The sequence below is a fragment of the Ambystoma mexicanum genome, unplaced genomic scaffold (assembly GCF_040938575.1).
Source record: "Ambystoma mexicanum isolate Mex_15411 unplaced genomic scaffold, UKY_AmexF1_1 Mex_scaf20, whole genome shotgun sequence".
Lineage (NCBI taxonomy): Eukaryota > Metazoa > Chordata > Amphibia > Caudata > Ambystomatidae > Ambystoma > Ambystoma mexicanum.
This window is the reverse complement of record NW_027182434.1, coordinates 3,113,612-3,134,502: the sequence shown is the minus strand read 5'-3', so window position 1 is coordinate 3,134,502 and position 20,891 is coordinate 3,113,612. Positions and strand designations below refer to the sequence as shown.

At 51.3% G+C, this 20,891-nt stretch overlaps 16 non-coding genes across 16 annotated transcripts; 10 read left to right on the top strand and 6 right to left on the bottom strand.

The window, feature by feature from the left end:
* Positions 1–860: 860 nt before the first annotated feature.
* On the top strand, positions 861–942 carry TRNAL-AAG (transfer RNA leucine (anticodon AAG)). The gene has a single exon. It is a non-coding gene; the product is annotated as a tRNA-Leu (tRNA).
* A 1,382-nt stretch (positions 943–2,324) lies between these two features.
* Positions 2,325–2,406, top strand: TRNAL-AAG (transfer RNA leucine (anticodon AAG)). Its single transcript has one exon. It is a non-coding gene; the product is annotated as a tRNA-Leu (tRNA).
* Positions 2,407–4,644: 2,238 nt separating this feature from the next.
* Positions 4,645–4,716, bottom strand: TRNAD-GUC (transfer RNA aspartic acid (anticodon GUC)). The gene has a single exon. It is a non-coding gene; the product is annotated as a tRNA-Asp (tRNA).
* Positions 4,717–5,256: 540 nt separating this feature from the next.
* On the top strand, positions 5,257–5,338 carry TRNAL-AAG (transfer RNA leucine (anticodon AAG)). The gene has a single exon. It is a non-coding gene; the product is annotated as a tRNA-Leu (tRNA).
* Positions 5,339–7,576: 2,238 nt separating this feature from the next.
* TRNAD-GUC (transfer RNA aspartic acid (anticodon GUC)) lies at positions 7,577–7,648 on the bottom strand. The gene has a single exon. It is a non-coding gene; the product is annotated as a tRNA-Asp (tRNA).
* Positions 7,649–8,188: 540 nt separating this feature from the next.
* On the top strand, positions 8,189–8,270 carry TRNAL-AAG (transfer RNA leucine (anticodon AAG)). The gene has a single exon. It is a non-coding gene; the product is annotated as a tRNA-Leu (tRNA).
* A 774-nt stretch (positions 8,271–9,044) lies between these two features.
* On the bottom strand, positions 9,045–9,116 carry TRNAD-GUC (transfer RNA aspartic acid (anticodon GUC)). Its single transcript has one exon. It is a non-coding gene; the product is annotated as a tRNA-Asp (tRNA).
* Positions 9,117–9,656: 540 nt separating this feature from the next.
* Positions 9,657–9,738, top strand: TRNAL-AAG (transfer RNA leucine (anticodon AAG)). Its single transcript has one exon. It is a non-coding gene; the product is annotated as a tRNA-Leu (tRNA).
* Positions 9,739–11,120: 1,382 nt separating this feature from the next.
* Positions 11,121–11,202, top strand: TRNAL-AAG (transfer RNA leucine (anticodon AAG)). Its single transcript has one exon. It is a non-coding gene; the product is annotated as a tRNA-Leu (tRNA).
* Positions 11,203–12,584: 1,382 nt separating this feature from the next.
* On the top strand, positions 12,585–12,666 carry TRNAL-AAG (transfer RNA leucine (anticodon AAG)). The gene has a single exon. It is a non-coding gene; the product is annotated as a tRNA-Leu (tRNA).
* Positions 12,667–14,904: 2,238 nt separating this feature from the next.
* Positions 14,905–14,976, bottom strand: TRNAD-GUC (transfer RNA aspartic acid (anticodon GUC)). The gene has a single exon. It is a non-coding gene; the product is annotated as a tRNA-Asp (tRNA).
* Positions 14,977–15,516: 540 nt separating this feature from the next.
* On the top strand, positions 15,517–15,598 carry TRNAL-AAG (transfer RNA leucine (anticodon AAG)). The gene has a single exon. It is a non-coding gene; the product is annotated as a tRNA-Leu (tRNA).
* A 774-nt stretch (positions 15,599–16,372) lies between these two features.
* Positions 16,373–16,444, bottom strand: TRNAD-GUC (transfer RNA aspartic acid (anticodon GUC)). The gene has a single exon. It is a non-coding gene; the product is annotated as a tRNA-Asp (tRNA).
* A 540-nt stretch (positions 16,445–16,984) lies between these two features.
* On the top strand, positions 16,985–17,066 carry TRNAL-AAG (transfer RNA leucine (anticodon AAG)). Its single transcript has one exon. It is a non-coding gene; the product is annotated as a tRNA-Leu (tRNA).
* Positions 17,067–18,448: 1,382 nt separating this feature from the next.
* TRNAL-AAG (transfer RNA leucine (anticodon AAG)) lies at positions 18,449–18,530 on the top strand. Its single transcript has one exon. It is a non-coding gene; the product is annotated as a tRNA-Leu (tRNA).
* Positions 18,531–20,768: 2,238 nt separating this feature from the next.
* TRNAD-GUC (transfer RNA aspartic acid (anticodon GUC)) lies at positions 20,769–20,840 on the bottom strand. Its single transcript has one exon. It is a non-coding gene; the product is annotated as a tRNA-Asp (tRNA).
* Between the last annotated feature and the right edge of the window lie 51 nt (positions 20,841–20,891).

Genomic DNA, 20,891 nt, shown 5'->3' with positions numbered 1-20,891 from the left:
AGAAGAGGAACTGATTCAGGGTTACAATTTGGACTTCGCAGACAACAGGAGCACTAAATGGTGCTGAGGGGGACTCAATAAAGTGGACCGGCCGCCTAATGTAAGCAATTGTGCACAAATATTGTACGATGACTAGCGTTGCCGGTGCTTTTTTCTTAAAGAGTCAGTTCTTGGCACCCATTCCCTACTTGACTCAGCCTAATCTTCAAGAATATTTGTCAAGAACTAAAAAAAATCCAGAAAAGGTTTAACCTCCCCGTCGGGGAATTGAACCCCGGTCTCCCGCGTGACAGGGATACTGACCACTATACTAACGAGGAGACGTGAGGGCATGAAATGAACAGCTGCTGATGTCTGCACAGCATCCAGCGACCACCTAGCTGGCCTAGGGGGTCTCATTTTCCCCCGTCAAACGGCTTGCCCGATCTAAGGCTAATTTCTTTCTTTTTATCGGCACCAGGCTTAAAACTCAGTTTAAGGCGATAGTTCCGGGCTATGTTTGACTCCAGAGTTGAATCTGTCATCCCGCATTTCCTCAGCAAATCAAGCTACCCATCTCAAGTCTCATGAGCTGAGGACGGCAAAGTCCCTGTGGGCTTAGGACAGTCAAAGAAACCCCTGGGCTGCATGCTAAGCCCCTTTTCGGCTTCACTTTCCGAATCCTGCCCTAGCTTGCGATTAGTTTTTTTCTCACTTCTTGCCCCCATCTCCCACCTTGCCTCATGGTCTCCCCTCCTCTGCGCACCTGACAGTTTGCCTGCCCTTCCACTGCCTGTCTCCAGACTTTCCAAGGAGAAAAGGCAAAGCACTAAAGCGGGCCGGGCAACGGGTCAAGTTCCGCTTTCGGCGACTAGCAGGGAGGTAGCGTGGCCGAGCGGTCTAAGGCGCTGGATTAAGGCTCCAGTCTCTTCGGAGGCGTGGGTTCAAATCCCACCGCTGCCACTTTTCCTGGCCTTGCATTTTAAAGAAGAACGTAACGTTGACCTCTTCCTTCATTAGTGCCACCTCTGTCGCAATGAGCAAGCGGATGGTATGCCACACCCTGCAGGAAAAAGGTTTCGCTTCTGACGTCTTGCTTTTCTGGACATCCAGTCTCAAGTTTCCCATCTGGAACGGCGCTCCCTGCTGCTTTGTGAAGGCTTGCTGCAAGAGCCTTCGAAACCCAGGAGCTCTTGCGTTGAGCTGTGACGCGTCCTGGGAAGACCTCCCGTTGCAGCGGAATGAGCCCCACTTCCAGGGCGTGCTGGTAGCAAATTTCCCACAGCCCACAGGGAGCAAACGATCCCAGGTGTGATGTATCACCAGGAGAGGCTGAGATGAGAGTAAGGGTTCACGCGTGTGCCCGGACCGAGGTTAATGATGGGATTAGAGCTAGGGTTAGATGCAGGGAAAGAGTGAGAGTTATAATTAGGGATAAAGCTAACAGGTGATCATTACTCGTCATGTAACATGATACAAAGGGTCAGAAGAGGAACTGATTCAGGGTTACAATTTGGACTTCGCAGACAACAGGAGCACTAAATGGTGCTGAGGGGGACTCAATAAAGTGGACCGGCCGCCTAATGTAAGCAATTGTGCACAAATATTGTACGATGACTAGCGTTGCCGGTGCTTTTTTCTTAAAGAGTCAGTTCTTGGCACCCATTCCCTACTTGACTCAGCCTAATCTTCAAGAATATTTGTCAAGAACTAAAAAAAATCCAGAAAAGGTTTAACCTCCCCGTCGGGGAATTGAACCCCGGTCTCCCGCGTGACAGGGATACTGACCACTATACTAACGAGGAGACGTGAGGGCATGAAATGAACAGCTGCTGATGTCTGCACAGCATCCAGCGACCACCTAGCTGGCCTAGGGGGTCTCATTTTCCCCCGTCAAACGGCTTGCCCGATCTAAGGCTAATTTCTTTCTTTTTATCGGCACCAGGCTTAAAACTCAGTTTAAGGCGATAGTTCCGGGCTATGTTTGACTCCAGAGTTGAATCTGTCATCCCGCATTTCCTCAGCAAATCAAGCTACCCATCTCAAGTCTCATGAGCTGAGGACGGCAAAGTCCCTGTGGGCTTAGGACAGTCAAAGAAACCCCTGGGCTGCATGCTAAGCCCCTTTTCGGCTTCACTTTCCGAATCCTGCCCTAGCTTGCGATTAGTTTTTTTCTCACTTCTTGCCCCCATCTCCCACCTTGCCTCATGGTCTCCCCTCCTCTGCGCACCTGACAGTTTGCCTGCCCTTCCACTGCCTGTCTCCAGACTTTCCAAGGAGAAAAGGCAAAGCACTAAAGCAGGCCGGGCAACGGGTCAAGTTCCGCTTTCGGCGACTAGCAGGGAGGTAGCGTGGCCGAGCGGTCTAAGGCGCTGGATTAAGGCTCCAGTCTCTTCGGAGGCGTGGGTTCAAATCCCACCGCTGCCACTTTTCCTGGCCTTGCATTTTAAAGAAGAACGTAACGTTGACCTCTTCCTTCATTAGTGCCACCTCTGTCGCAATGAGCAAGCGGATGGTATGCCACACCCTGCAGGAAAAAGGTTTCGCTTCTGACGTCTTGCTTTTCTGGACATCCAGTCTCAAGTTTCCCATCTGGAACGGCGCTCCCTGCTGCTTTGTGAAGGCTTGCTGCAAGAGCCTTCGAAACCCAGGAGCTCTTGCGTTGAGCTGTGACGCGTCCTGGGAAGACCTCCCGTTGCAGCGGAATGAGCCCCACTTCCAGGGCGTGCTGGTAGCAAATTTCCCACAGCCCACAGGGAGCAAACGATCCCAGGTGTGATGTATCACCAGGAGAGGCTGAGATGAGAGTAGGGGTTCACGCGTGTGCCCGGACCGAGGTTAATGATGGGATTAGAGCTAGGGTTAGATGCAGGGAAAGAGTGAGAGTTATAATTAGGGATAAAGCTAACAGGTGATCATTACTCGTCATGTAACATGATACAAAGGGTCAGAAGAGGAACTGATTCAGGGTTACAATTTGGACTTCGCAGACAACAGGAGCACTAAATGGTGCTGAGGGGGACTCAATAAAGTGGACCGGCCGCCTAATGTAAGCAATTGTGCACAAATATTGTACGATGACTAGCGTTGCCGGTGCTTTTTTCTTAAAGAGTCAGTTCTTGGCACCCATTCCCTACTTGACTCAGCCTAATCTTCAAGAATATTTGTCAAGAACTAAAAAAAATCCAGAAAAGGTTTAACCTCCCCGTCGGGGAATTGAACCCCGGTCTCCCGCGTGACAGGGATACTGACCACTATACTAACGAGGAGACGTGAGGGCATGAAATGAACAGCTGCTGATGTCTGCACAGCAGCCAGCGACCACCTAGCTGGCCTAGGGGGTCTCATTTTCCCCCGTCAAACGGCTTGCCCGATCTAAGGCTAATTTCTTTCTTTTTATCGGCACCAGGCTTAAAACTCAGTTTAAGGCGATAGTTCCGGGCTATGTTTGACTCCAGAGTTGAATCTGTCATCCCGCATTTCCTCAGCAAATCAAGCTACCCATCTCAAGTCTCATGAGCTGAGGACGGCAAAGTCCCTGTGGGCTTAGGACAGTCAAAGAAACCCCTGGGCTGCATGCTAAGCCCCTTTTCGGCTTCACTTTCCGAATCCTGCCCTAGCTTGCGATTAGTTTTTTTCTCACTTCTTGCCCCCATCTCCCACCTTGCCTCATGGTCTCCCCTCCTCTGCGCACCTGACAGTTTGCCTGCCCTTCCACTGCCTGTCTCCAGACTTTCCAAGGAGAAAAGGCAAAGCACTAAAGCGGGCCGGGCAACGGGTCAAGTTCCGCTTTCGGCGACTAGCAGGGAGGTAGCGTGGCCGAGCGGTCTAAGGCGCTGGATTAAGGCTCCAGTCTCTTCGGAGGCGTGGGTTCAAATCCCACTGCTGCCACTTTTCCTGGCCTTGCATTTTAAAGAAGAACGTAACGTTGACCTCTTCCTTCATTAGTGCCACCTCTGTCGCAATGAGCAAGCGGATGGTATGCCACACCCTGCAGGAAAAAGGTTTCGCTTCTGACGTCTTGCTTTTCTGGACATCCAGTCTCAAGTTTCCCATCTGGAACGGCGCTCCCTGCTGCTTTGTGAAGGCTTGCTGCAAGAGCCTTCGAAACCCAGGAGCTCTTGCGTTGAGCTGTGACGCGTCCTGGGAAGACCTCCCGTTGCAGCGGAATGAGCCCCACTTCCAGGGCGTGCTGGTAGCAAATTTCCCACAGCCCACAGGGAGCAAACGATCCCAGGTGTGATGTATCACCAGGAGAGGCTGAGATGAGAGTAGGGGTTCACGCGTGTGCCCGGACCGAGGTTAATGATGGGATTAGAGCTAGGGTTAGATGCAGGGAAAGAGTGAGAGTTATAATTAGGGATAAAGCTAACAGGTGATCATTACTCGTCATGTAACATGATACAAAGGGTCAGAAGAGGAACTGATTCAGGGTTACAATTTGGACTTCGCAGACAACAGGAGCACTAAATGGTGCTGAGGGGGACTCAATAAAGTGGACCGGCCGCCTAATGTAAGCAATTGTGCACAAATATTGTACGATGACTAGCGTTGCCGGTGCTTTTTTCTTAAAGAGTCAGTTCTTGGCACCCATTCCCTACTTGACTCAGCCTAATCTTCAAGAATATTTGTCAAGAACTAAAAAAAATCCAGAAAAGGTTTAACCTCCCCGTCGGGGAATTGAACCCCGGTCTCCCGCGTGACAGGCGGGGATACTGACCACTATACTAACGAGGAGACGTGAGGGCATGAAATGAACAGCTGCTGATGTCTGCACAGCATCCAGCGACCACCTAGCTGGCCTAGGGGGTCTCATTTTCCCCCGTCAAACGGCTTGCCCGATCTAAGGCTAATTTCTTTCTTTTTATCGGCACCAGGCTTAAAACTCAGTTTAAGGCGATAGTTCCGGGCTATGTTTGACTCCAGAGTTGAATCTGTCATCCCGCATTTCCTCAGCAAATCAAGCTACCCATCTCAAGTCTCATGAGCTGAGGACGGCAAAGTCCCTGTGGGCTTAGGACAGTCAAAGAAACCCCTGGGCTGCATGCTAAGCCCCTTTTCGGCTTCACTTTCCGAATCCTGCCCTAGCTTGCGATTAGTTTTTTTCTCACTTCTTGCCCCCATCTCCCACCTTGCCTCATGGTCTCCCCTCCTCTGCGCACCTGACAGTTTGCCTGCCCTTCCACTGCCTGTCTCCAGACTTTCCAAGGAGAAAAGGCAAAGCACTAAAGCGGGCCGGGCAACGGGTCAAGTTCCGCTTTCGGCGACTAGCAGGGAGGTAGCGTGGCCGAGCGGTCTAAGGCGCTGGATTAAGGCTCCAGTCTCTTCGGAGGCGTGGGTTCAAATCCCACCGCTGCCACTTTTCCTGGCCTTGCATTTTAAAGAAGAACGTAACGTTGACCTCTTCCTTCATTAGTGCCACCTCTGTCGCAATGAGCAAGCGGATGGTATGCCACACCCTGCAGGAAAAAGGTTTCGCTTCTGACGTCTTGCTTTTCTGGACATCCAGTCTCAAGTTTCCCATCTGGAACGGCGCTCCCTGCTGCTTTGTGAAGGCTTGCTGCAAGAGCCTTCGAAACCCAGGAGCTCTTGCGTTGAGCTGTGACGCGTCCTGGGAAGACCTCCCGTTGCAGCGGAATGAGCCCCACTTCCAGGGCGTGCTGGTAGCAAATTTCCCACAGCCCACAGGGAGCAAACGATCCCAGGTGTGATGTATCACCAGGAGAGGCTGAGATGAGAGTAAGGGTTCACGCGTGTGCCCGGACCGAGGTTAATGATGGGATTAGAGCTAGGGTTAGATGCAGGGAAAGAGTGAGAGTTATAATTAGGGATAAAGCTAACAGGTGATCATTACTCGTCATGTAACATGATACAAAGGGTCAGAAGAGGAACTGATTCAGGGTTACAATTTGGACTTCGCAGACAACAGGAGCACTAAATGGTGCTGAGGGGGACTCAATAAAGTGGACCGGCCGCCTAATGTAAGCAATTGTGCACAAATATTGTACGATGACTAGCGTTGCCGGTGCTTTTTTCTTAAAGAGTCAGTTCTTGGCACCCATTCCCTACTTGACTCAGCCTAATCTTCAAGAATATTTGTCAAGAACTAAAAAAAATCCAGAAAAGGTTTAACCTCCCCGTCGGGGAATTGAACCCCGGTCTCCCGCGTGACAGGGATACTGACCACTATACTAACGAGGAGACGTGAGGGCATGAAATGAACAGCTGCTGATGTCTGCACAGCAGCCAGCGACCACCTAGCTGGCCTAGGGGGTCTCATTTTCCCCCGTCAAACGGCTTGCCCGATCTAAGGCTAATTTCTTTCTTTTTATCGGCACCAGGCTTAAAACTCAGTTTAAGGCGATAGTTCCGGGCTATGTTTGACTCCAGAGTTGAATCTGTCATCCCGCATTTCCTCAGCAAATCAAGCTACCCATCTCAAGTCTCATGAGCTGAGGACGGCAAAGTCCCTGTGGGCTTAGGACAGTCAAAGAAACCCCTGGGCTGCATGCTAAGCCCCTTTTCGGCTTCACTTTCCGAATCCTGCCCTAGCTTGCGATTAGTTTTTTTCTCACTTCTTGCCCCCATCTCCCACCTTGCCTCATGGTCTCCCCTCCTCTGCGCACCTGACAGTTTGCCTGCCCTTCCACTGCCTGTCTCCAGACTTTCCAAGGAGAAAAGGCAAAGCACTAAAGCGGGCCGGGCAACGGGTCAAGTTCCGCTTTCGGCGACTAGCAGGGAGGTAGCGTGGCCGAGCGGTCTAAGGCGCTGGATTAAGGCTCCAGTCTCTTCGGAGGCGTGGGTTCAAATCCCACTGCTGCCACTTTTCCTGGCCTTGCATTTTAAAGAAGAACGTAACGTTGACCTCTTCCTTCATTAGTGCCACCTCTGTCGCAATGAGCAAGCGGATGGTATGCCACACCCTGCAGGAAAAAGGTTTCGCTTCTGACGTCTTGCTTTTCTGGACATCCAGTCTCAAGTTTCCCATCTGGAACGGCGCTCCCTGCTGCTTTGTGAAGGCTTGCTGCAAGAGCCTTCGAAACCCAGGAGCTCTTGCGTTGAGCTGTGACGCGTCCTGGGAAGACCTCCCGTTGCAGCGGAATGAGCCCCACTTCCAGGGCGTGCTGGTAGCAAATTTCCCACAGCCCACAGGGAGCAAACGATCCCAGGTGTGATGTATCACCAGGAGAGGCTGAGATGAGAGTAGGGGTTCACGCGTGTGCCCGGACCGAGGTTAATGATGGGATTAGAGCTAGGGTTAGATGCAGGGAAAGAGTGAGAGTTATAATTAGGGATAAAGCTAACAGGTGATCATTACTCGTCATGTAACATGATACAAAGGGTCAGAAGAGGAACTGATTCAGGGTTACAATTTGGACTTCGCAGACAACAGGAGCACTAAATGGTGCTGAGGGGGACTCAATAAAGTGGACCGGCCGCCTAATGTAAGCAATTGTGCACAAATATTGTACGATGACTAGCGTTGCCGGTGCTTTTTTCTTAAAGAGTCAGTTCTTGGCACCCATTCCCTACTTGACTCAGCCTAATCTTCAAGAATATTTGTCAAGAACTAAAAAAAATCCAGAAAAGGTTTAACCTCCCCGTCGGGGAATTGAACCCCGGTCTCCCGCGTGACAGGCGGGGATACTGACCACTATACTAACGAGGAGACGTGAGGGCATGAAATGAACAGCTGCTGATGTCTGCACAGCATCCAGCGACCACCTAGCTGGCCTAGGGGGTCTCATTTTCCCCCGTCAAACGGCTTGCCCGATCTAAGGCTAATTTCTTTCTTTTTATCGGCACCAGGCTTAAAACTCAGTTTAAGGCGATAGTTCCGGGCTATGTTTGACTCCAGAGTTGAATCTGTCATCCCGCATTTCCTCAGCAAATCAAGCTACCCATCTCAAGTCTCATGAGCTGAGGACGGCAAAGTCCCTGTGGGCTTAGGACAGTCAAAGAAACCCCTGGGCTGCATGCTAAGCCCCTTTTCGGCTTCACTTTCCGAATCCTGCCCTAGCTTGCGATTAGTTTTTTTCTCACTTCTTGCCCCCATCTCCCACCTTGCCTCATGGTCTCCCCTCCTCTGCGCACCTGACAGTTTGCCTGCCCTTCCACTGCCTGTCTCCAGACTTTCCAAGGAGAAAAGGCAAAGCACTAAAGCGGGCCGGGCAACGGGTCAAGTTCCGCTTTCGGCGACTAGCAGGGAGGTAGCGTGGCCGAGCGGTCTAAGGCGCTGGATTAAGGCTCCAGTCTCTTCGGAGGCGTGGGTTCAAATCCCACCGCTGCCACTTTTCCTGGCCTTGCATTTTAAAGAAGAACGTAACGTTGACCTCTTCCTTCATTAGTGCCACCTCTGTCGCAATGAGCAAGCGGATGGTATGCCACACCCTGCAGGAAAAAGGTTTCGCTTCTGACGTCTTGCTTTTCTGGACATCCAGTCTCAAGTTTCCCATCTGGAACGGCGCTCCCTGCTGCTTTGTGAAGGCTTGCTGCAAGAGCCTTCGAAACCCAGGAGCTCTTGCGTTGAGCTGTGACGCGTCCTGGGAAGACCTCCCGTTGCAGCGGAATGAGCCCCACTTCCAGGGCGTGCTGGTAGCAAATTTCCCACAGCCCACAGGGAGCAAACGATCCCAGGTGTGATGTATCACCAGGAGAGGCTGAGATGAGAGTAAGGGTTCACGCGTGTGCCCGGACCGAGGTTAATGATGGGATTAGAGCTAGGGTTAGATGCAGGGAAAGAGTGAGAGTTATAATTAGGGATAAAGCTAACAGGTGATCATTACTCGTCATGTAACATGATACAAAGGGTCAGAAGAGGAACTGATTCAGGGTTACAATTTGGACTTCGCAGACAACAGGAGCACTAAATGGTGCTGAGGGGGACTCAATAAAGTGGACCGGCCGCCTAATGTAAGCAATTGTGCACAAATATTGTACGATGACTAGCGTTGCCGGTGCTTTTTTCTTAAAGAGTCAGTTCTTGGCACCCATTCCCTACTTGACTCAGCCTAATCTTCAAGAATATTTGTCAAGAACTAAAAAAAATCCAGAAAAGGTTTAACCTCCCCGTCGGGGAATTGAACCCCGGTCTCCCGCGTGACAGGCGGGGATACTGACCACTATACTAACGAGGAGACGTGAGGGCATGAAATGAACAGCTGCTGATGTCTGCACAGCATCCAGCGACCACCTAGCTGGCCTAGGGGGTCTCATTTTCCCCCGTCAAACGGCTTGCCCGATCTAAGGCTAATTTCTTTCTTTTTATCGGCACCAGGCTTAAAACTCAGTTTAAGGCGATAGTTCCGGGCTATGTTTGACTCCAGAGTTGAATCTGTCATCCCGCATTTCCTCAGCAAATCAAGCTACCCATCTCAAGTCTCATGAGCTGAGGACGGCAAAGTCCCTGTGGGCTTAGGACAGTCAAAGAAACCCCTGGGCTGCATGCTAAGCCCCTTTTCGGCTTCACTTTCCGAATCCTGCCCTAGCTTGCGATTAGTTTTTTTCTCACTTCTTGCCCCCATCTCCCACCTTGCCTCATGGTCTCCCCTCCTCTGCGCACCTGACAGTTTGCCTGCCCTTCCACTGCCTGTCTCCAGACTTTCCAAGGAGAAAAGGCAAAGCACTAAAGCGGGCCGGGCAACGGGTCAAGTTCCGCTTTCGGCGACTAGCAGGGAGGTAGCGTGGCCGAGCGGTCTAAGGCGCTGGATTAAGGCTCCAGTCTCTTCGGAGGCGTGGGTTCAAATCCCACCGCTGCCACTTTTCCTGGCCTTGCATTTTAAAGAAGAACGTAACGTTGACCTCTTCCTTCATTAGTGCCACCTCTGTCGCAATGAGCAAGCGGATGGTATGCCACACCCTGCAGGAAAAAGGTTTCGCTTCTGACGTCTTGCTTTTCTGGACATCCAGTCTCAAGTTTCCCATCTGGAACGGCGCTCCCTGCTGCTTTGTGAAGGCTTGCTGCAAGAGCCTTCGAAACCCAGGAGCTCTTGCGTTGAGCTGTGACGCGTCCTGGGAAGACCTCCCGTTGCAGCGGAATGAGCCCCACTTCCAGGGCGTGCTGGTAGCAAATTTCCCACAGCCCACAGGGAGCAAACGATCCCAGGTGTGATGTATCACCAGGAGAGGCTGAGATGAGAGTAAGGGTTCACGCGTGTGCCCGGACCGAGGTTAATGATGGGATTAGAGCTAGGGTTAGATGCAGGGAAAGAGTGAGAGTTATAATTAGGGATAAAGCTAACAGGTGATCATTACTCGTCATGTAACATGATACAAAGGGTCAGAAGAGGAACTGATTCAGGGTTACAATTTGGACTTCGCAGACAACAGGAGCACTAAATGGTGCTGAGGGGGACTCAATAAAGTGGACCGGCCGCCTAATGTAAGCAATTGTGCACAAATATTGTACGATGACTAGCGTTGCCGGTGCTTTTTTCTTAAAGAGTCAGTTCTTGGCACCCATTCCCTACTTGACTCAGCCTAATCTTCAAGAATATTTGTCAAGAACTAAAAAAAATCCAGAAAAGGTTTAACCTCCCCGTCGGGGAATTGAACCCCGGTCTCCCGCGTGACAGGGATACTGACCACTATACTAACGAGGAGACGTGAGGGCATGAAATGAACAGCTGCTGATGTCTGCACAGCATCCAGCGACCACCTAGCTGGCCTAGGGGGTCTCATTTTCCCCCGTCAAACGGCTTGCCCGATCTAAGGCTAATTTCTTTCTTTTTATCGGCACCAGGCTTAAAACTCAGTTTAAGGCGATAGTTCCGGGCTATGTTTGACTCCAGAGTTGAATCTGTCATCCCGCATTTCCTCAGCAAATCAAGCTACCCATCTCAAGTCTCATGAGCTGAGGACGGCAAAGTCCCTGTGGGCTTAGGACAGTCAAAGAAACCCCTGGGCTGCATGCTAAGCCCCTTTTCGGCTTCACTTTCCGAATCCTGCCCTAGCTTGCGATTAGTTTTTTTCTCACTTCTTGCCCCCATCTCCCACCTTGCCTCATGGTCTCCCCTCCTCTGCGCACCTGACAGTTTGCCTGCCCTTCCACTGCCTGTCTCCAGACTTTCCAAGGAGAAAAGGCAAAGCACTAAAGCGGGCCGGGCAACGGGTCAAGTTCCGCTTTCGGCGACTAGCAGGGAGGTAGCGTGGCCGAGCGGTCTAAGGCGCTGGATTAAGGCTCCAGTCTCTTCGGAGGCGTGGGTTCAAATCCCACCGCTGCCACTTTTCCTGGCCTTGCATTTTAAAGAAGAACGTAACGTTGACCTCTTCCTTCATTAGTGCCACCTCTGTCGCAATGAGCAAGCGGATGGTATGCCACACCCTGCAGGAAAAAGGTTTCGCTTCTGACGTCTTGCTTTTCTGGACATCCAGTCTCAAGTTTCCCATCTGGAACGGCGCTCCCTGCTGCTTTGTGAAGGCTTGCTGCAAGAGCCTTCGAAACCCAGGAGCTCTTGCGTTGAGCTGTGACGCGTCCTGGGAAGACCTCCCGTTGCAGCGGAATGAGCCCCACTTCCAGGGCGTGCTGGTAGCAAATTTCCCACAGCCCACAGGGAGCAAACGATCCCAGGTGTGATGTATCACCAGGAGAGGCTGAGATGAGAGTAAGGGTTCACGCGTGTGCCCGGACCGAGGTTAATGATGGGATTAGAGCTAGGGTTAGATGCAGGGAAAGAGTGAGAGTTATAATTAGGGATAAAGCTAACAGGTGATCATTACTCGTCATGTAACATGATACAAAGGGTCAGAAGAGGAACTGATTCAGGGTTACAATTTGGACTTCGCAGACAACAGGAGCACTAAATGGTGCTGAGGGGGACTCAATAAAGTGGACCGGCCGCCTAATGTAAGCAATTGTGCACAAATATTGTACGATGACTAGCGTTGCCGGTGCTTTTTTCTTAAAGAGTCAGTTCTTGGCACCCATTCCCTACTTGACTCAGCCTAATCTTCAAGAATATTTGTCAAGAACTAAAAAAAATCCAGAAAAGGTTTAACCTCCCCGTCGGGGAATTGAACCCCGGTCTCCCGCGTGACAGGGATACTGACCACTATACTAACGAGGAGACGTGAGGGCATGAAATGAACAGCTGCTGATGTCTGCACAGCATCCAGCGACCACCTAGCTGGCCTAGGGGGTCTCATTTTCCCCCGTCAAACGGCTTGCCCGATCTAAGGCTAATTTCTTTCTTTTTATCGGCACCAGGCTTAAAACTCAGTTTAAGGCGATAGTTCCGGGCTATGTTTGACTCCAGAGTTGAATCTGTCATCCCGCATTTCCTCAGCAAATCAAGCTACCCATCTCAAGTCTCATGAGCTGAGGACGGCAAAGTCCCTGTGGGCTTAGGACAGTCAAAGAAACCCCTGGGCTGCATGCTAAGCCCCTTTTCGGCTTCACTTTCCGAATCCTGCCCTAGCTTGCGATTAGTTTTTTTCTCACTTCTTGCCCCCATCTCCCACCTTGCCTCATGGTCTCCCCTCCTCTGCGCACCTGACAGTTTGCCTGCCCTTCCACTGCCTGTCTCCAGACTTTCCAAGGAGAAAAGGCAAAGCACTAAAGCAGGCCGGGCAACGGGTCAAGTTCCGCTTTCGGCGACTAGCAGGTAGGTAGCGTGGCCGAGCGGTCTAAGGCGCTGGATTAAGGCTCCAGTCTCTTCGGAGGCGTGGGTTCAAATCCCACCGCTGCCACTTTTCCTGGCCTTGCATTTTAAAGAAGAACGTAACGTTGACCTCTTCCTTCATTAGTGCCACCTCTGTCGCAATGAGCAAGCGGATGGTATGCCACACCCTGCAGGAAAAAGGTTTCGCTTCTGACGTCTTGCTTTTCTGGACATCCAGTCTCAAGTTTCCCATCTGGAACGGCGCTCCCTGCTGCTTTGTGAAGGCTTGCTGCAAGAGCCTTCGAAACCCAGGAGCTCTTGCGTTGAGCTGTGACGCGTCCTGGGAAGACCTCCCGTTGCAGCGGAATGAGCCCCACTTCCAGGGCGTGCTGGTAGCAAATTTCCCACAGCCCACAGGGAGCAAACGATCCCAGGTGTGATGTATCACCAGGAGAGGCTGAGATGAGAGTAGGGGTTCACGCGTGTGCCCGGACCGAGGTTAATGATGGGATTAGAGCTAGGGTTAGATGCAGGGAAAGAGTGAGAGTTATAATTAGGGATAAAGCTAACAGGTGATCATTACTCGTCATGTAACATGATACAAAGGGTCAGAAGAGGAACTGATTCAGGGTTACAATTTGGACTTCGCAGACAACAGGAGCACTAAATGGTGCTGAGGGGGACTCAATAAAGTGGACCGGCCGCCTAATGTAAGCAATTGTGCACAAATATTGTACGATGACTAGCGTTGCCGGTGCTTTTTTCTTAAAGAGTCAGTTCTTGGCACCCATTCCCTACTTGACTCAGCCTAATCTTCAAGAATATTTGTCAAGAACTAAAAAAAATCCAGAAAAGGTTTAACCTCCCCGTCGGGGAATTGAACCCCGGTCTCCCGCGTGACAGGGATACTGACCACTATACTAACGAGGAGACGTGAGGGCATGAAATGAACAGCTGCTGATGTCTGCACAGCAGCCAGCGACCACCTAGCTGGCCTAGGGGGTCTCATTTTCCCCCGTCAAACGGCTTGCCCGATCTAAGGCTAATTTCTTTCTTTTTATCGGCACCAGGCTTAAAACTCAGTTTAAGGCGATAGTTCCGGGCTATGTTTGACTCCAGAGTTGAATCTGTCATCCCGCATTTCCTCAGCAAATCAAGCTACCCATCTCAAGTCTCATGAGCTGAGGACGGCAAAGTCCCTGTGGGCTTAGGACAGTCAAAGAAACCCCTGGGCTGCATGCTAAGCCCCTTTTCGGCTTCACTTTCCGAATCCTGCCCTAGCTTGCGATTAGTTTTTTTCTCACTTCTTGCCCCCATCTCCCACCTTGCCTCATGGTCTCCCCTCCTCTGCGCACCTGACAGTTTGCCTGCCCTTCCACTGCCTGTCTCCAGACTTTCCAAGGAGAAAAGGCAAAGCACTAAAGCGGGCCGGGCAACGGGTCAAGTTCCGCTTTCGGCGACTAGCAGGGAGGTAGCGTGGCCGAGCGGTCTAAGGCGCTGGATTAAGGCTCCAGTCTCTTCGGAGGCGTGGGTTCAAATCCCACTGCTGCCACTTTTCCTGGCCTTGCATTTTAAAGAAGAACGTAACGTTGACCTCTTCCTTCATTAGTGCCACCTCTGTCGCAATGAGCAAGCGGATGGTATGCCACACCCTGCAGGAAAAAGGTTTCGCTTCTGACGTCTTGCTTTTCTGGACATCCAGTCTCAAGTTTCCCATCTGGAACGGCGCTCCCTGCTGCTTTGTGAAGGCTTGCTGCAAGAGCCTTCGAAACCCAGGAGCTCTTGCGTTGAGCTGTGACGCGTCCTGGGAAGACCTCCCGTTGCAGCGGAATGAGCCCCACTTCCAGGGCGTGCTGGTAGCAAATTTCCCACAGCCCACAGGGAGCAAACGATCCCAGGTGTGATGTATCACCAGGAGAGGCTGAGATGAGAGTAGGGGTTCACGCGTGTGCCCGGACCGAGGTTAATGATGGGATTAGAGCTAGGGTTAGATGCAGGGAAAGAGTGAGAGTTATAATTAGGGATAAAGCTAACAGGTGATCATTACTCGTCATGTAACATGATACAAAGGGTCAGAAGAGGAACTGATTCAGGGTTACAATTTGGACTTCGCAGACAACAGGAGCACTAAATGGTGCTGAGGGGGACTCAATAAAGTGGACCGGCCGCCTAATGTAAGCAATTGTGCACAAATATTGTACGATGACTAGCGTTGCCGGTGCTTTTTTCTTAAAGAGTCAGTTCTTGGCACCCATTCCCTACTTGACTCAGCCTAATCTTCAAGAATATTTGTCAAGAACTAAAAAAAATCCAGAAAAGGTTTAACCTCCCCGTCGGGGAATTGAACCCCGGTCTCCCGCGTGACAGGCGGGGATACTGACCACTATACTAACGAGGAGACGTGAGGGCATGAAATGAACAGCTGCTGATGTCTGCACAGCATCCAGCGACCACCTAGCTGGCCTAGGGGGTCTCATTTTCCCCCGTCAAACGGCTTGCCCGATCTAAGGCTAATTTCTTTCTTTTTATCGGCACCAGGCTTAAAACTCAGTTTAAGGCGATAGTTCCGGGCTATGTTTGACTCCAGAGTTGAATCTGTCATCCCGCATTTCCTCAGCAAATCAAGCTACCCATCTCAAGTCTCATGAGCTGAGGACGGCAAAGTCCCTGTGGGCTTAGGACAGTCAAAGAAACCCCTGGGCTGCATGCTAAGCCCCTTTTCGGCTTCACTTTCCGAATCCTGCCCTAGCTTGCGATTAGTTTTTTTCTCACTTCTTGCCCCCATCTCCCACCTTGCCTCATGGTCTCCCCTCCTCTGCGCACCTGACAGTTTGCCTGCCCTTCCACTGCCTGTCTCCAGACTTTCCAAGGAGAAAAGGCAAAGCACTAAAGCGGGCCGGGCAACGGGTCAAGTTCCGCTTTCGGCGACTAGCAGGGAGGTAGCGTGGCCGAGCGGTCTAAGGCGCTGGATTAAGGCTCCAGTCTCTTCGGAGGCGTGGGTTCAAATCCCACCGCTGCCACTTTTCCTGGCCTTGCATTTTAAAGAAGAACGTAACGTTGACCTCTTCCTTCATTAGTGCCACCTCTGTCGCAATGAGCAAGCGGATGGTATGCCACACCCTGCAGGAAAAAGGTTTCGCTTCTGACGTCTTGCTTTTCTGGACATCCAGTCTCAAGTTTCCCATCTGGAACGGCGCTCCCTGCTGCTTTGTGAAGGCTTGCTGCAAGAGCCTTCGAAACCCAGGAGCTCTTGCGTTGAGCTGTGACGCGTCCTGGGAAGACCTCCCGTTGCAGCGGAATGAGCCCCACTTCCAGGGCGTGCTGGTAGCAAATTTCCCACAGCCCACAGGGAGCAAACGATCCCAGGTGTGATGTATCACCAGGAGAGGCTGAGATGAGAGTAAGGGTTCACGCGTGTGCCCGGACCGAGGTTAATGATGGGATTAGAGCTAGGGTTAGATGCAGGGAAAGAGTGAGAGTTATAATTAGGGATAAAGCTAACAGGTGATCATTACTCGTCATGTAACATGATACAAAGGGTCAGAAGAGGAACTGATTCAGGGTTACAATTTGGACTTCGCAGACAACAGGAGCACTAAATGGTGCTGAGGGGGACTCAATAAAGTGGACCGGCCGCCTAATGTAAGCAATTGTGCACAAATATTGTACGATGACTAGCGTTGCCGGTGCTTTTTTCTTAAAGAGTCAGTTCTTGGCACCCATTCCCTACTTGACTCAGCCTAATCTTCAAGAATATTTGTCAAGAACTAAAAAAAATCCAGAAAAGGTTTAACCTCCCCGTCGGGGAATTGAACCCCGGTCTCCCGCGTGACAGGCGGGGATACTGACCACTATACTAACGAGGAGACGTGAGGGCATGAAATGAACAGCTGCTGATGTCTGCACAGCATCCAGCGACCACCTAGCTGGCCTAGGGGGTCTCATTTTCCCCCGTCAAACGGCTTGCCCGATCTAAGGCTAATTTCTTTCTTTTTATCGGCACCAGGCTTAAAACTCAGTTTAAGGCGATAGTTCCGGGCTATGTTTGACTCCAGAGTTGAATCTGTCATCCCGCATTTCCTCAGCAAATCAAGCTACCCATCTCAAGTCTCATGAGCTGAGGACGGCAAAGTCCCTGTGGGCTTAGGACAGTCAAAGAAACCCCTGGGCTGCATGCTAAGCCCCTTTTCGGCTTCACTTTCCGAATCCTGCCCTAGCTTGCGATTAGTTTTTTTCTCACTTCTTGCCCCCATCTCCCACCTTGCCTCATGGTCTCCCCTCCTCTGCGCACCTGACAGTTTGCCTGCCCTTCCACTGCCTGTCTCCAGACTTTCCAAGGAGAAAAGGCAAAGCACTAAAGCGGGCCGGGCAACGGGTCAAGTTCCGCTTTCGGCGACTAGCAGGGAGGTAGCGTGGCCGAGCGGTCTAAGGCGCTGGATTAAGGCTCCAGTCTCTTCGGAGGCGTGGGTTCAAATCCCACCGCTGCCACTTTTCCTGGCCTTGCATTTTAAAGAAGAACGTAACGTTGACCTCTTCCTTCATTAGTGCCACCTCTGTCGCAATGAGCAAGCGGATGGTATGCCACACCCTGCAGGAAAAAGGTTTCGCTTCTGACGTCTTGCTTTTCTGGACATCCAGTCTCAAGTTTCCCATCTGGAACGGCGCTCCCTGCTGCTTTGTGAAGGCTTGCTGCAAGAGCCTTCGAAACCCAGGAGCTCTTGCGTTGAGCTGTGACGCGTCCTGGGAAGACCTCCCGTTGCAGCGGAATGAGCCCCACTTCCAGGGCGTGCTGGTAGCAAATTTCCCACAGCCCACAGGGAGCAAACGATCCCAGGTGTGATGTATCACCAGGAGAGGCTGAGATGAGAGTAAGGGTTCACGCGTGTGCCCGGACCGAGGTTAATGATGGGATTAGAGCTAGGGTTAGATGCAGGGAAAGAGTGAGAGTTATAATTAGGGATAAAGCTAACAGGTGATCATTACTCGTCATGTAACATGATACAAAGGGTCAGAAGAGGAACTGATTCAGGGTTACAATTTGGACTTCGCAGACAACAGGAGCACTAAATGGTGCTGAGGGGGACTCAATAAAGTGGACCGGCCGCCTAATGTAAGCAATTGTGCACAAATATTGTACGATGACTAGCGTTGCCGGTGCTTTTTTCTTAAAGAGTCAGTTCTTGGCACCCATTCCCTACTTGACTCAGCCTAATCTTCAAGAATATTTGTCAAGAACTAAAAAAAATCCAGAAAAGGTTTAACCTCCCCGTCGGGGAATTGAACCCCGGTCTCCCGCGTGACAGGGATACTGACCACTATACTAACGAGGAGACGTGAGGGCATGAAATGAACAGCTGCTGATGTCTGCACAGCATCCAGCGACCACCTAGCTGGCCTAGGGGGTCTCATTTTCCCCCGTCAAACGGCTTGCCCGATCTAAGGCTAATTTCTTTCTTTTTATCGGCACCAGGCTTAAAACTCAGTTTAAGGCGATAGTTCCGGGCTATGTTTGACTCCAGAGTTGAATCTGTCATCCCGCATTTCCTCAGCAAATCAAGCTACCCATCTCAAGTCTCATGAGCTGAGGACGGCAAAGTCCCTGTGGGCTTAGGACAGTCAAAGAAACCCCTGGGCTGCATGCTAAGCCCCTTTTCGGCTTCACTTTCCGAATCCTGCCCTAGCTTGCGATTAGTTTTTTTCTCACTTCTTGCCCCCATCTCCCACCTTGCCTCATGGTCTCCCCTCCTCTGCGCACCTGACAGTTTGCCTGCCCTTCCACTGCCTGTCTCCAGACTTTCCAAGGAGAAAAGGCAAAGCACTAAAGCGGGCCGGGCAACGGGTCAAGTTCCGCTTTCGGCGACTAGCAGGGAGGTAGCGTGGCCGAGCGGTCTAAGGCGCTGGATTAAGGCTCCAGTCTCTTCGGAGGCGTGGGTTCAAATCCCACCGCTGCCACTTTTCCTGGCCTTGCATTTTAAAGAAGAACGTAACGTTGACCTCTTCCTTCATTAGTGCCACCTCTGTCGCAATGAGCAAGCGGATGGTATGCCACACCCTGCAGGAAAAAGGTTTCGCTTCTGACGTCTTGCTTTTCTGGACATCCAGTCTCAAGTTTCCCATCTGGAACGGCGCTCCCTGCTGCTTTGTGAAGGCTTGCTGCAAGAGCCTTCGAAACCCAGGAGCTCTTGCGTTGAGCTGTGACGCGTCCTGGGAAGACCTCCCGTTGCAGCGGAATGAGCCCCACTTCCAGGGCGTGCTGGTAGCAAATTTCCCACAGCCCACAGGGAGCAAACGATCCCAGGTGTGATGTATCACCAGGAGAGGCTGAGATGAGAGTAAGGGTTCACGCGTGTGCCCGGACCGAGGTTAATGATGGGATTAGAGCTAGGGTTAGATGCAGGGAAAGAGTGAGAGTTATAATTAGGGATAAAGCTAACAGGTGATCATTACTCGTCATGTAACATGATACAAAGGGTCAGAAGAGGAACTGATTCAGGGTTACAATTTGGACTTCGCAGACAACAGGAGCACTAAATGGTGCTGAGGGGGACTCAATAAAGTGGACCGGCCGCCTAATGTAAGCAATTGTGCACAAATATTGTACGATGACTAGCGTTGCCGGTGCTTTTTTCTTAAAGAGTCAGTTCTTGGCACCCATTCCCTACTTGACTCAGCCTAATCTTCAAGAATATTTGTCAAGAACTAAAAAAAATCCAGAAAAGGTTTAACCTCCCCGTCGGGGAATTGAACCCCGGTCTCCCGCGTGACAGGGATACTGACCACTATACTAACGAGGAGACGTGAGGGCATGAAATGAACAGCTGCTGATGTCTGCACAGCATCCAGCGACCACCTAGCTGGCCTAGGGGGTCTCATTTTCCCCCGTCAAACGGCTTGCCCGATCTAAGGCTAATTTCTTTCTTTTTATCGGCACCAGGCTTAAAACTCAGTTTAAGGCGATAGTTCCGGGCTATGTTTGACTCCAGAGTTGAATCTGTCATCCCGCATTTCCTCAGCAAATCAAGCTACCCATCTCAAGTCTCATGAGCTGAGGACGGCAAAGTCCCTGTGGGCTTAGGACAGTCAAAGAAACCCCTGGGCTGCATGCTAAGCCCCTTTTCGGCTTCACTTTCCGAATCCTGCCCTAGCTTGCGATTAGTTTTTTTCTCACTTCTTGCCCCCATCTCCCACCTTGCCTCATGGTCTCCCCTCCTCTGCGCACCTGACAGTTTGCCTGCCCTTCCACTGCCTGTCTCCAGACTTTCCAAGGAGAAAAGGCAAAGCACTAAAGCGGGCCGGGCAACGGGTCAAGTTCCGCTTTCGGCGACTAGCAGGGAGGTAGCGTGGCCGAGCGGTCTAAGGCGCTGGATTAAGGCTCCAGTCTCTTCGGAGGCGTGGGTTCAAATCCCACTGCTGCCACTTTTCCTGGCCTTGCATTTTAAAGAAGAACGTAACGTTGACCTCTTCCTTCATTAGTGCCACCTCTGTCGCAATGAGCAAGCGGATGGTATGCCACACCCTGCAGGAAAAAGGTTTCGCTTCTGACGTCTTGCTTTTCTGGACATCCAGTCTCAAGTTTCCCATCTGGAACGGCGCTCCCTGCTGCTTTGTGAAGGCTTGCTGCAAGAGCCTTCGAAACCCAGGAGCTCTTGCGTTGAGCTGTGACGCGTCCTGGGAAGACCTCCCGTTGCAGCGGAATGAGCCCCACTTCCAGGGCGTGCTGGTAGCAAATTTCCCACAGCCCACAGGGAGCAAACGATCCCAGGTGTGATGTATCACCAGGAGAGGCTGAGATGAGAGTAGGGGTTCACGCGTGTGCCCGGACCGAGGTTAATGATGGGATTAGAGCTAGGGTTAGATGCAGGGAAAGAGTGAGAGTTATAATTAGGGATAAAGCTAACAGGTGATCATTACTCGTCATGTAACATGATACAAAGGGTCAGAAGAGGAACTGATTCAGGGTTACAATTTGGACTTCGCAGACAACAGGAGCACTAAATGGTGCTGAGGGGGACTCAATAAAGTGGACCGGCCGCCTAATGTAAGCAATTGTGCACAAATATTGTACGATGACTAGCGTTGCCGGTGCTTTTTTCTTAAAGAGTCAGTTCTTGGCACCCATTCCCTACTTGACTCAGCCTAATCTTCAAGAATATTTGTCAAGAACTAAAAAAAATCCAGAAAAGGTTTAACCTCCCCGTCGGGGAATTGAACCCCGGTCTCCCGCGTGACAGGCGGGGATACTGACCACTATACTAACGAGGAGACGTGAGGGCATGAAATGAACAGCTGCTGATGTCTGCACAGCATCCAGCG